Source organism: Setaria viridis, chromosome 9 (genome assembly GCF_005286985.2).
Source record: "Setaria viridis chromosome 9, Setaria_viridis_v4.0, whole genome shotgun sequence".
NCBI lineage: Eukaryota > Viridiplantae > Streptophyta > Magnoliopsida > Poales > Poaceae > Setaria > Setaria viridis.
Genome location: NC_048271.2, coordinates 3,561,397 through 3,571,317, shown reverse-complemented (window position 1 = coordinate 3,571,317; position 9,921 = coordinate 3,561,397). Strand labels below are relative to the sequence as shown.

General features: G+C 46.5%; 1 long non-coding RNA gene and 1 pseudogene across 1 annotated transcript; one reads left to right on the top strand and one right to left on the bottom strand.

The window, feature by feature from the left end:
• Positions 1 to 392: 392 nt before the first annotated feature.
• On the top strand, positions 393 to 1,557 carry LOC117838080 (uncharacterized). Its single transcript, XR_004636496.2, has 2 exons — positions 393 to 648; positions 831 to 1,557. It is a non-coding gene; the product is annotated as an uncharacterized lncRNA (long non-coding RNA).
• Positions 652 to 6,732, bottom strand: LOC117838078 (indole-3-acetaldehyde oxidase-like; annotated as a pseudogene).
• Positions 6,733 to 9,921: the final 3,189 nt, after the last annotated feature.

Genomic DNA, 9,921 nt, shown 5'->3' with positions numbered 1-9,921 from the left:
GGGGTAGGCACTGGGCAGCGTGTGAGTAGCTACCATCTGGTCAACGGTCAAACGCATGGATATTGTTTTGGATCTATGGACTAATTTTTAGTACGGATCTTATATAACAATTAAAAAGATTAAACGTGAATTAATTATAAAACTAATTGCATAAGCCGTGGCTAATTCGCGAGACGAATCTATTAAATCTAATTAATTTTATTTGATCAAATCATGAACTAATTAGGTTTAATAGATTCACCTCGCGAATTAATCTTCATTTATTCAATTAGTTTTGTAATTAATCTATATTTAATACTCTAATTAGTCTAAATATTCGCTCCAAACGGAGCCATGCTACTACTACAGTTTTCAGCGATCGAGCAACAAGTCCACGGACACAATGGCGTGGCAGCTGCAAAACCAACACAGTTGCAAAGGGCGCGGCGCGCGGGCAAGAAGTCCAGCGAAATCAAGCAGACAAGCACCGTCGCGCGGCCGCCGCACTCTCTCGCCAGGCGGCACCAGCCAACGTCGCGCGGGGAGGGGGGCCGCTATTGCCGCCGGCGAGATCGCGGGGCGAACGCGTGCCTGCCTACGAGGAGGCGAGGCGAGGCGAGGAACAACACTTTTCCAATCCGATCCCCATTTATACCCAGAAGAAGGGAGGTATGCGCACACGAATCATTCAGCATAATTTCTTCATAATCCTGGCGAAATCTTATGATTTCCTCCGCACATTCGCCCTGTCAGACGCATTATACTGTTCATGGCTCCCGATTCATAATGCCACATCTCGATTAACCTCATCAATCTCTGGCAATGCGGCTGCTGGATCTATGCCTTCGCAGTGTTTGAGCCGGCAGCACATACGCTCTCGAGGTACCTCTCCACGACGTCCAGGCCGCAGAGCTCCTTGACGACGGGCATCGTCGCCGGGACGTCCATCTGGAAGGTGGTTGCGGAGTTTGCGGGGCCTGTGCAGACCGAGAACTCCTTCCTGGCGGCCCTGATTGCCTCCCTCATCGCGCAGTGCACCGAGGCCGCGAGAACCAGCGGCGGCTCGCCCGACGCTGCAAAGAAGTCCACGGTACGTCAGGGTTCTTATCAAGAATGTTGGGAGGTGATTAAACATTGTGGGAAGAGCCTCACCTTTTGAAGACAGGACGCGCTTCTTGTCCCGGGCGCTGTTGAACATCTCAACGTTGAACTGCTTGGGAATGGTGTCCACCGTGGGGATCTTGTACGTCCATGTGCCGTCATGGATGACCAGGCCGTCAGAGTTCGTAGCGTAGTCTTCGTTCGTGAAGAAGCCCACTCCTTGGACAAATGAGCCTTCGATCTGAGTGAAATAGGAACAGTGTTCAGAGGAGGAGCACATTTTCATTGATGAAATGGTCTGCACGAGCGGTTTATCTTCGCAGCTAACCTGGCCCAAGTCCACAGCAGGGTTCAGGCTCTGCCCGCAGTCGTATACGATGTCACTCCGTAGGATTGTTGTTGCTCCTGTCAGGACATCAACTTCCACCTGCCATTTTCATTTGCAAATTCCCAATCACATGTCAACGTTGAGAGAAATGAATCTGCAGCCTTCCAACAATTTGGCTTGGTAATTGCATTTGCAATGTTTTTACTGCAATTTGGATCAAGGATACCTCACTGATGGCAGCTCCATAATTCAGGTAGCTTGTGAAAGATGGATCGGGAGTCCAGTATGCCTGTGCCGATAAGTTCACACTCGCCATGCTTGCCTGCAGATGAGCAACAAATGCCATGAAAAATTGAATATTTGCTACTGCTACTTCTACTAGCTGCAGGACGTTGTTTTTTGAAACAAACTGCAGTACATTGTTGATGGAAAGGAGGGAGGCAAGAGATTTAAGTAAATATATAATTCTTGGTATCTTTTCCACTCAGGTTAAGTTACCAACAAAGTTAGAATTGGTAAGTATTATCCTCACCTGAGCAATCAAAGCACTCCACTCCACTGGGTTGGCATTAGCTTCCAGACTCTCCTTGATAGGCTTCAGCCTCTCGACGAGTACAGCACATGATTGTCTAACTGCTTCACAGCTAGTTTCAGAAGTGGTGCTCCCAGCAGTGAAACCTCCCTGGATCATGCTTAATGTGTCAGCCTGGATAACCCGCACCTTGTCCAGGAGGCATTCGCCGCCGTCAGGGCACAGCTGTCCCAATCCAAATGCTGTCATCTGCTTCACTTTAGTCCATAACCCTTGACCTATCTCAATTCCTCCAACCTCGACTGCAATGGAACCATCAGTCATGATGGACACCTTGCCTGGAGTTGGTCGAAGACTCACCTCATACGTGCATGGAACACAACAAATCCCTCGTTTCTTCCACTTGTTGCTGTTGTTGAAGAGCTCAATCATTTCTGCTCTGTGCTGGTAGTCTGGGGACAAGGCCAGCTTATCAAACATGGACACCAGGCTGTATGTAGAGGGTTCACCTGCGCTTTCTTCATAGAACACTGCAAGGCTTTCGAAATCATGAAGGTTCTTCCTCCTGATGGTGTTAGTGTCTACTGAGAGTGCCGACGCAACATGCTCAATGATAGCTTCTGCGATGAAAGAGCCTTGCACATCTCCAGGACCTCGCATTGATGACTTTGATGAGACGTTTGTCTTGCAGAGCTTGGTGTCAAATTCAAGAGCACCCCAGTTGTACTTTTTTAAAGCACCTATGATAGCACGTGGCATCGCTGGACTCCCATCTGGCGATATTCCACAATTGATCCCAAGATCAAGGTGCAAGGCTGTGATCTTGCCGTCTGACTTGAACCCAATAGAGTACTTCACCTTCATAGGATGTCGCCCTCCTGCCATTATCATGTCTGTCTTGCGATCGAGGTACATCCTAACAGGACGCCGCAGCTTGAAGGCAGCAACGGCACATGCACATGCGATCTGACAAAGAGGAAATTCTTGGTTATCTCTAACACATCTGCATCTCAAACTGTTTTTTTGTCATATTGTAAAGTTCAGTTGACAATACATGGGTAATGGAAAATGGAAAATGTTTGGCAGATTAAGGCTCTATTTAAGTCGGGACTTACATGTGTTGGTTTCATTGCCTTTCCACCAAAGCCTCCTCCGACTCTTCTGGTGATGACACGGACATTGTGAAATGGAATTCCAAGGCACCTTGCTACCACATTTTGTGTGAGCTCAGGCATTTGTGTCGAGGAATAGATAGTTATGCAGTTATCTTCATCTGGAATAGCTAGTGCCACTTGAGTCTCCATGTAGAAAAAGTACTGGGATTCAAGTTTTACCTGCAGATACAAAAATATTATGTGTGGGGTGTTTTGTCACGCTGGAAACTCACAGAATATATCCTTTTGAACTTAATGGAATCCTATGTACCTCTGCTGATAAAATCTTGTGATCTGCTTCAGACATCCCTTGGTTGTAATTACCAACCGGCTTGGGAGCAAAAAATGGTGGAATTTGGAAGTAGCTGCTTCTTTGGATGGCATCTTCTACCGTCAGAATTGGTGGCTGCAGATTTTCTGTGCTATACTCAACAACAGCTTGCTTTGCTGCCATATAGGCGTACTTCTGTGTTTCAGCAATCTAAGTAAATTGAAAATCAACACGACACAGTAAGCTTGCCTGATTTTCAAGATTATAGCTATACATAAACATGTTACTTTTTTTTGTGTATTCTGAAAGAACACTTATGAGACATTACCACGACACCAATATTTTGACCAGCAAATTCAGCAACTGGATCAGCAAAAAGTGCTTCGTCTCCTTGCATGATGCTGGATCCAACATTTTCTCCGCCGCTCGGAATATCCTTTGCGGTGATAACTGTTATAACCTTCTGTGAAGCCAAAGATGGTTTGAAGTTGATACCCTTCACATGGGCATGAGCGTGTGAGCTGTAGATAAATGCTCCATAGAGGCAATCCTTGGGAGCAGGGATATCATCAACGTACACCGCCTCCCCTGTTGTCAGAAGATTGAATATGGCTTAGTGCATTTTCTAAAAGAGGAAATAAAGTCACTAAATCATGCAGGGGCGAAGGTTTATTAAGTGGTTCTGCACTGACCAAACCATTATACTAAAATTGAGAAAAAAAAGGGCCATTAGATGATTATGTACACAAAATAAAGGGTTGCATTGAACATGTTTAGAAGTTCAACCTATTGAAGGCCATGGAAGTTCAGCATTATAGGACATGTTTGAAAGTTCAATCTAAATCAGTTTATGCATCGGAATAAGAATATGTACCAGAGGCTTGGAGCTCTGCCCCAGCTTTCTTAATCGGCTTGCCAACAGGCTTGTATTCATCACTGAAAACCATTTCTTGCCTTGAGCGAATTGGCAAATCATTGCTGTCAACCTTAAGATGTTCGACTGGTGAGTACTCAGTGCTAACATTTGTAATTCCATTAGTATATGATGCATTGAGAGTATCAACTTTTGCTGGTGCACTGGAGCTGTTGGGAAGGGAAGACAGGAAGCTGAACAGAAAACTGACAGCCAAGCTTATCCTGTATTCGGGATGTGTCGTGCCTTTTGATGGCGAAACAGTCTCTTTAAGCAACTTAACTGCTTCAAGTATAACAGACGGGCTTACCGATTTGCCCTTCAGGAAATTCTCAACCTTGCGAGCTCTGATGGCATGGTCGACTCCGTAAGCACCGAATACCAAGCACATATCCTCAATGAGATGGTCGCTTGATGTCCTTGCTAAGAAAGCTGAGTTTATATATGAAACAGCATTGCCAAATGGACGAGGTGCTGCTCGGAAAGTCTCAAAGGCGATATCATCTGAACCCCAATCTGGTACAAATATGCTCAACAACAGAGTCCTAGGATCACAAGGTGGCTGCTGCAAGAACTCCTCCAGAGTAAGGCAAATTCTTTTGGATGCCACCTGGATGGTGATCGTTGAACCTGCAGCTAGTAGTACGGTTGCAATATCCGACGCGAATGGCAACCTCTGTGCCATGATTATGTTTCCACCTACGGTAGCAGTGTTCCGAATGAACGGTGAAGCCACTTTGTTCAGGTGATCAGCAATCTTTCTGAAGACCAGATTTCCATCTGACAACACCTCAATGGCTTTAGCGATGGACACAACTGCTCCAAGCTCAATTCCCTTGCTGCTTCTGTTGATGACTGAAAGCTCTGGGATTCCTTTGATGTCAATATACTTGTCATGAAGGTCTTGATCCTTGTACACTCCAGACCCAGTGTTTGAAGCCACAATCTTCACGGAATTTTCATCGAACCAGTCGGAATCGAACAGCCCGTGAAGCTCTTCGATGCTCTTAGGATGGTACCAACCGTCTTCGGAGTCCATCACCGTAGCACCATTTGCCTGATCCACTGAAGACTTGATCTCGGATTTGAGGAACTCCGGGAAGGTGCAGACGGCGCCACTGTTGTAGCTTGGCAGCTTGCTGACATCTGCAGCTTCGCTACCTTTCCTCCAGAAGCAGTTGAGCCCCAAGTCCTCGATGTCGACATCAGCCGCGAAGCTCTGATGTGGTGAGCTTGGAGAAGCCGTCGGGTGGCGCAGGGCGGTCGGCAGCCTTTTCCGCCTTGACGAGGGCGGAGAAGATGGACATGCACATGCCGGGCGTGCAGAAGCCGCATTGCGAGGCGTGGAAGCCGGCCAGGCGCCGCTGCACGGGGTGGTAGCCATCCCTGGTGTTGCCGATGCCCTCGCTGGTGGTCACCGAGCAACGGTCTACGCTGTGGAGCAGCGTCAGGCAGGAGCTCGCGGAGAACTCGGTCACCTCGTCGGTGGCAGGGTCGTACTTGGAGACGAGGACCACGCATGCACCGCAGCCACCTGCAGCCAAAAGAGACCAAAATCCGTCGATCGTTCGTAGAAAATACTCGAAAAATGTTTTTAAAATCTGGTAGCGGCCACGAAATAAAAGCCTAAAATCTGCACGCATGCTCGCACGGTAAAGCCTTCGTGCAGGTGAGGGCAAATTTTTTGGTTCACGAAACGAAAGCATGGCGCGTTCGCGCGCGCTTGTTGTATCTGTTGGTACCTTCGCCGCAGCCGAGCTTGGGGCCTCTGACGGGCGTGCGGGTGCGGAGGAATTCGAGCAGCGTCATCGACGGGTCCACGCCGGCCGCCTCGTACCTCTGCCCGTTCACCGCCAGCACCACCGTCGCCGCCGCCTTCCCCATCTTCTCCGGCCGGTCACTGCAGCCTCTATCGATCAGTGTCGGTGCCCTGCACTGCACCTGGCCTCTCCTCTCCTTTTTTTTTTTGAAATTTAAACTCTCCTCTCCTCCTCTGTATTTATACCATACGTGCGAGCTCCCGATCAAGCTTCAGCCGGGTGAGGTTGACCGTTGACGTGTGCCGGCGTGCGAGCTCCTCCCAGCTGCCGGTAAATGGCATCTTACACATGCCCTGACTGATGCTTGTCTAAGCCGCCGGCGCTTGTCCCGAAAAGGAAACTGCATGCCGGGTCGCTCGTCTGGTCAGCAGCAGCGTGCACCGAGCGGAAATGGCTGCGTACGTGCGTTCGTCACCATCCGTGGGCGCCAGTCGGCCAGTGTGAGACCAGTCCGCGGCGGTAGGTGCACCTGTGGTCAGTGGGCCGGAGCAGGAGCCGCCGCGGATGTTCAACTTTGCGGATGATCTCCAGATCTGATTCGCTCATTTCTTTGCAACAGAGTTTTTTCTTCTTCTTCTTCTTCTTTTTGCCTTTTGTCTTTTCGAGAAACAAATGCTGCGTCCTTTTTGTTCTGATTGGCATAAATGTCAACTTACTCCAAGTAATGGGCCTTGATCTTGCTCGAAAGGTCACACGCAAAATTGAGAATAGACCGAGAAGATTGCTGCACAATCAAAGACATCTCGAATGGCTCCATACTGTCCTTCAATTAAGGCAAAATAGCCAAAATCGTCCCTAAACTTCCCACAAAGGGTTAAGTTCGTCGCTGAACTTTCAAAAGGCTCAACTCTTGTTTTTATCAAACACGTACGTGTGCTGATGTGGCACTGCGTGGTGGCATAAGATAAAAGTGAAATGACTGTTTTGCCCTTGGCCAAGTTGGATACTTCTCAACCAGCTCATCTTATGTGACATATCCATGCATCCGGCAAGACATACAACCAGCTATTTGTGGGGAATAGCACTGGCACTCGTGATCACTTGACAAGCCCTAGGCTGAGGATGCCGAATGAGGTGTGAATTATTACTGAACAGCAGCATAGTCAAGTATCTTGGGAAGTCTGAAGGTGGTGTCAAAACTGTTGGACAGCTCCTTAATTATGTCACCTCATCATGCAATTGAATATTAATCTAAACTGTCGAATCATACGACATAACTCGATGCTGGAATGGAATATAAGCAATTGATTGTTGGTTGTGCAACCGTACCTGATGTGCTTGACGATGATGCCAGTGGCTGGGAGGAGGCGCTGTATCTTTCGCCTCCAGGGCTCGTCGTCTTGGAACACCCCTCGGCGCGCGTCCTGGAGCGAGGCCTTCCCAACCAGCGGTTGCCAGTACCAAGGGTAAAACGGACATTCCCCATTCGTCTCATGCCACCCTGCAACACCACATCAGCACAAGGACGCGTTTAACCCAAAAACGGGAGTTGAGGGACTATATTGACGTTCAAGGATGAACTTGACCCCTTTAGAAAGTTTTGGGATAATTTTGGCTATTTTGCCTTCAATTAATAGCACTGTCATGCCGTCTTATGTTATTTGAGCTCACGCTCCCATCTCAAACTACTTAGTAGTCTCCCTTGCCCAGTTACACTAGTACTTTTTTTTAAAAATATTTTTTTATTTATTCATCTGTCCGAGGTTCAGTGCAACCACGAACAGCTAAAAACTTTACAAAATCCGGGACGGGATCAAGCCAAACACATGACTGATCCAGGTCCCAGCTCAAACTAGAACGAGCTAATTCATGTGCACACAGATTACAGGATTGAGGGGTAAAAGAAACTTCAACGGATACAAAATCTAGTTGAACCAGCCGTTGATTGGGCAAAGACCCTTGACTTCAAAGCAATGACTAGGTTCGAAGAATCGCTTTCCAACTGAATTCTCATTGTACCTTGAGCTAAGATGGCCGTTAAAGCCACAAGGCAAGCTTGAGCCTCTGCAAAAAAGAATCATGAACTGATTCTAATCTCCCTGCTCCCGCCATTACTGCATTGCCGTCAGCATCTCTAACAATGAAGCCCCATCCTCCCGATTTCTGCTCCATGAGGAAAGCTCCATCAATGTTAACTTTGAGAACTTCCTCCAGAGGTGGATTCCATCTCTGTACTTTTTTATGATGCTTCTCAACTGTTTTCTTTAGCATAGTACAAACGTCCCATTTCTTTAGCATAGTACAAACGTCCCATGTCATGTTTCTTGCTGGGTGCACTACTTCCACTGTTCTTCTCTGTTCACGAGCATTAACTTTGTTTCTTACATCCCACCATGACCACATTAGGATCATGGTCTCATATTTGTTTTCCTCCATAGATAGGATACAGTTTGTTACCTCCTTGGCAACTTTTAGGTCTACTAATTTCAGCCTCACACCTTCAGGTTCATCATCTGCCAACATTTGCGCACGAATTTGCATTTAAAAAAACAATGGCTACCATCTTCATCCATCCTCAAACACACTAGACAGCGGGTGTCAACATCATCAATACCTCTACTATTATGTGTTAGGTGTCATAAAAAATGTTTGATCTTGGGAGGACATTCAAGTTTCCATATTCTTCCCCACTCTATCTGGTTTGCAGTTGCTGAAGGTGACGATGACTTACCTCTCTGTCTTGTGGCCTACCACTCCCGTTTGTCCTCCAAAGTGTGATACATCGATTTTACTGAAAATAGCCCTTGTGTCATAGTGCCATGCAAGAAAATCCTCCATATTATTATTTACTAGGGTTGCAAGGATATGCTTCACATCCTCTTCCCGTAACAAATCTTTGATTAGAATTTTATCCCAGTCCCCGTTAATGGAGCAATAAGTTCTGAAACCTTTCTCAAGATGTTATGCTCTTGAGGAGTGATTGGCCTTCTCATCACACCTGTCGGTACCCAAGGATCTAACCAAATATTTATTTGTGATCCATCACCGACCCTCCAAATTAAGCCCTCCTTTATTGCTTGTATACCGCGAACAATGCTTCTCCAGGAGTATGAGATGCCTGGAACTTCTGTCATGTCAAGTGATTTGTCATTCTCAAAATACTTTGCTCGCAGGACCTGAGGACATAAAAGTAATTTGCCATTCTCAAAATACTTTGCTAGTAGGACTTGGGCACATAAAGAATCTGGATTCATCAGTAATCTCCATCCTTGCCTTGCTAACATTGCCAAATTAAAAAGGTGGAGATCTCTGTATCCCAAACCCCCTTTCTTTTTTCTTAGATTAAAAAAACTCCGGGACAACCAATGCATCTTATTTTCTTTATCTTGTTGTGCTTATCTACAAATCATCGTATTGATTTCATTACATAAGGTTTTGGTGAGATCAAAACAGGACATTGTGTATGTGGGGATCGCATGCGCTATGGCCTTGATTAGGATCTCTTTGCCAGCTTTTAAAAGCAGCTTTTCCTTCCAACCTTGAATTCTTTACTAGACCCTTTCTTTCGAATATGCAAAAGTTTTTGCTATTGATTTTCCCATATAAACTGGAAGACCCAAATACTCATCATTTCTTGCCTCTGTTGCAATGTCTAGGACCGCCATTAACTGAAGCTTGTCGGTTGCCTTAGTATTCTTGCTAAACATCACCGATGATTTATCTTTATTGATAGTTTGCCCCAAGCATTCCTCATACAAGGTGAGAATATTTTGCAGATGATGTGCACTTCGATCATCAGTTTTCAGAAGTAGCAGTGAGTCATCTGCAAACAGAAGGTGGTTGATGATCGGTGCCTTTTGACAGACCCTTATACCAGTTGAGA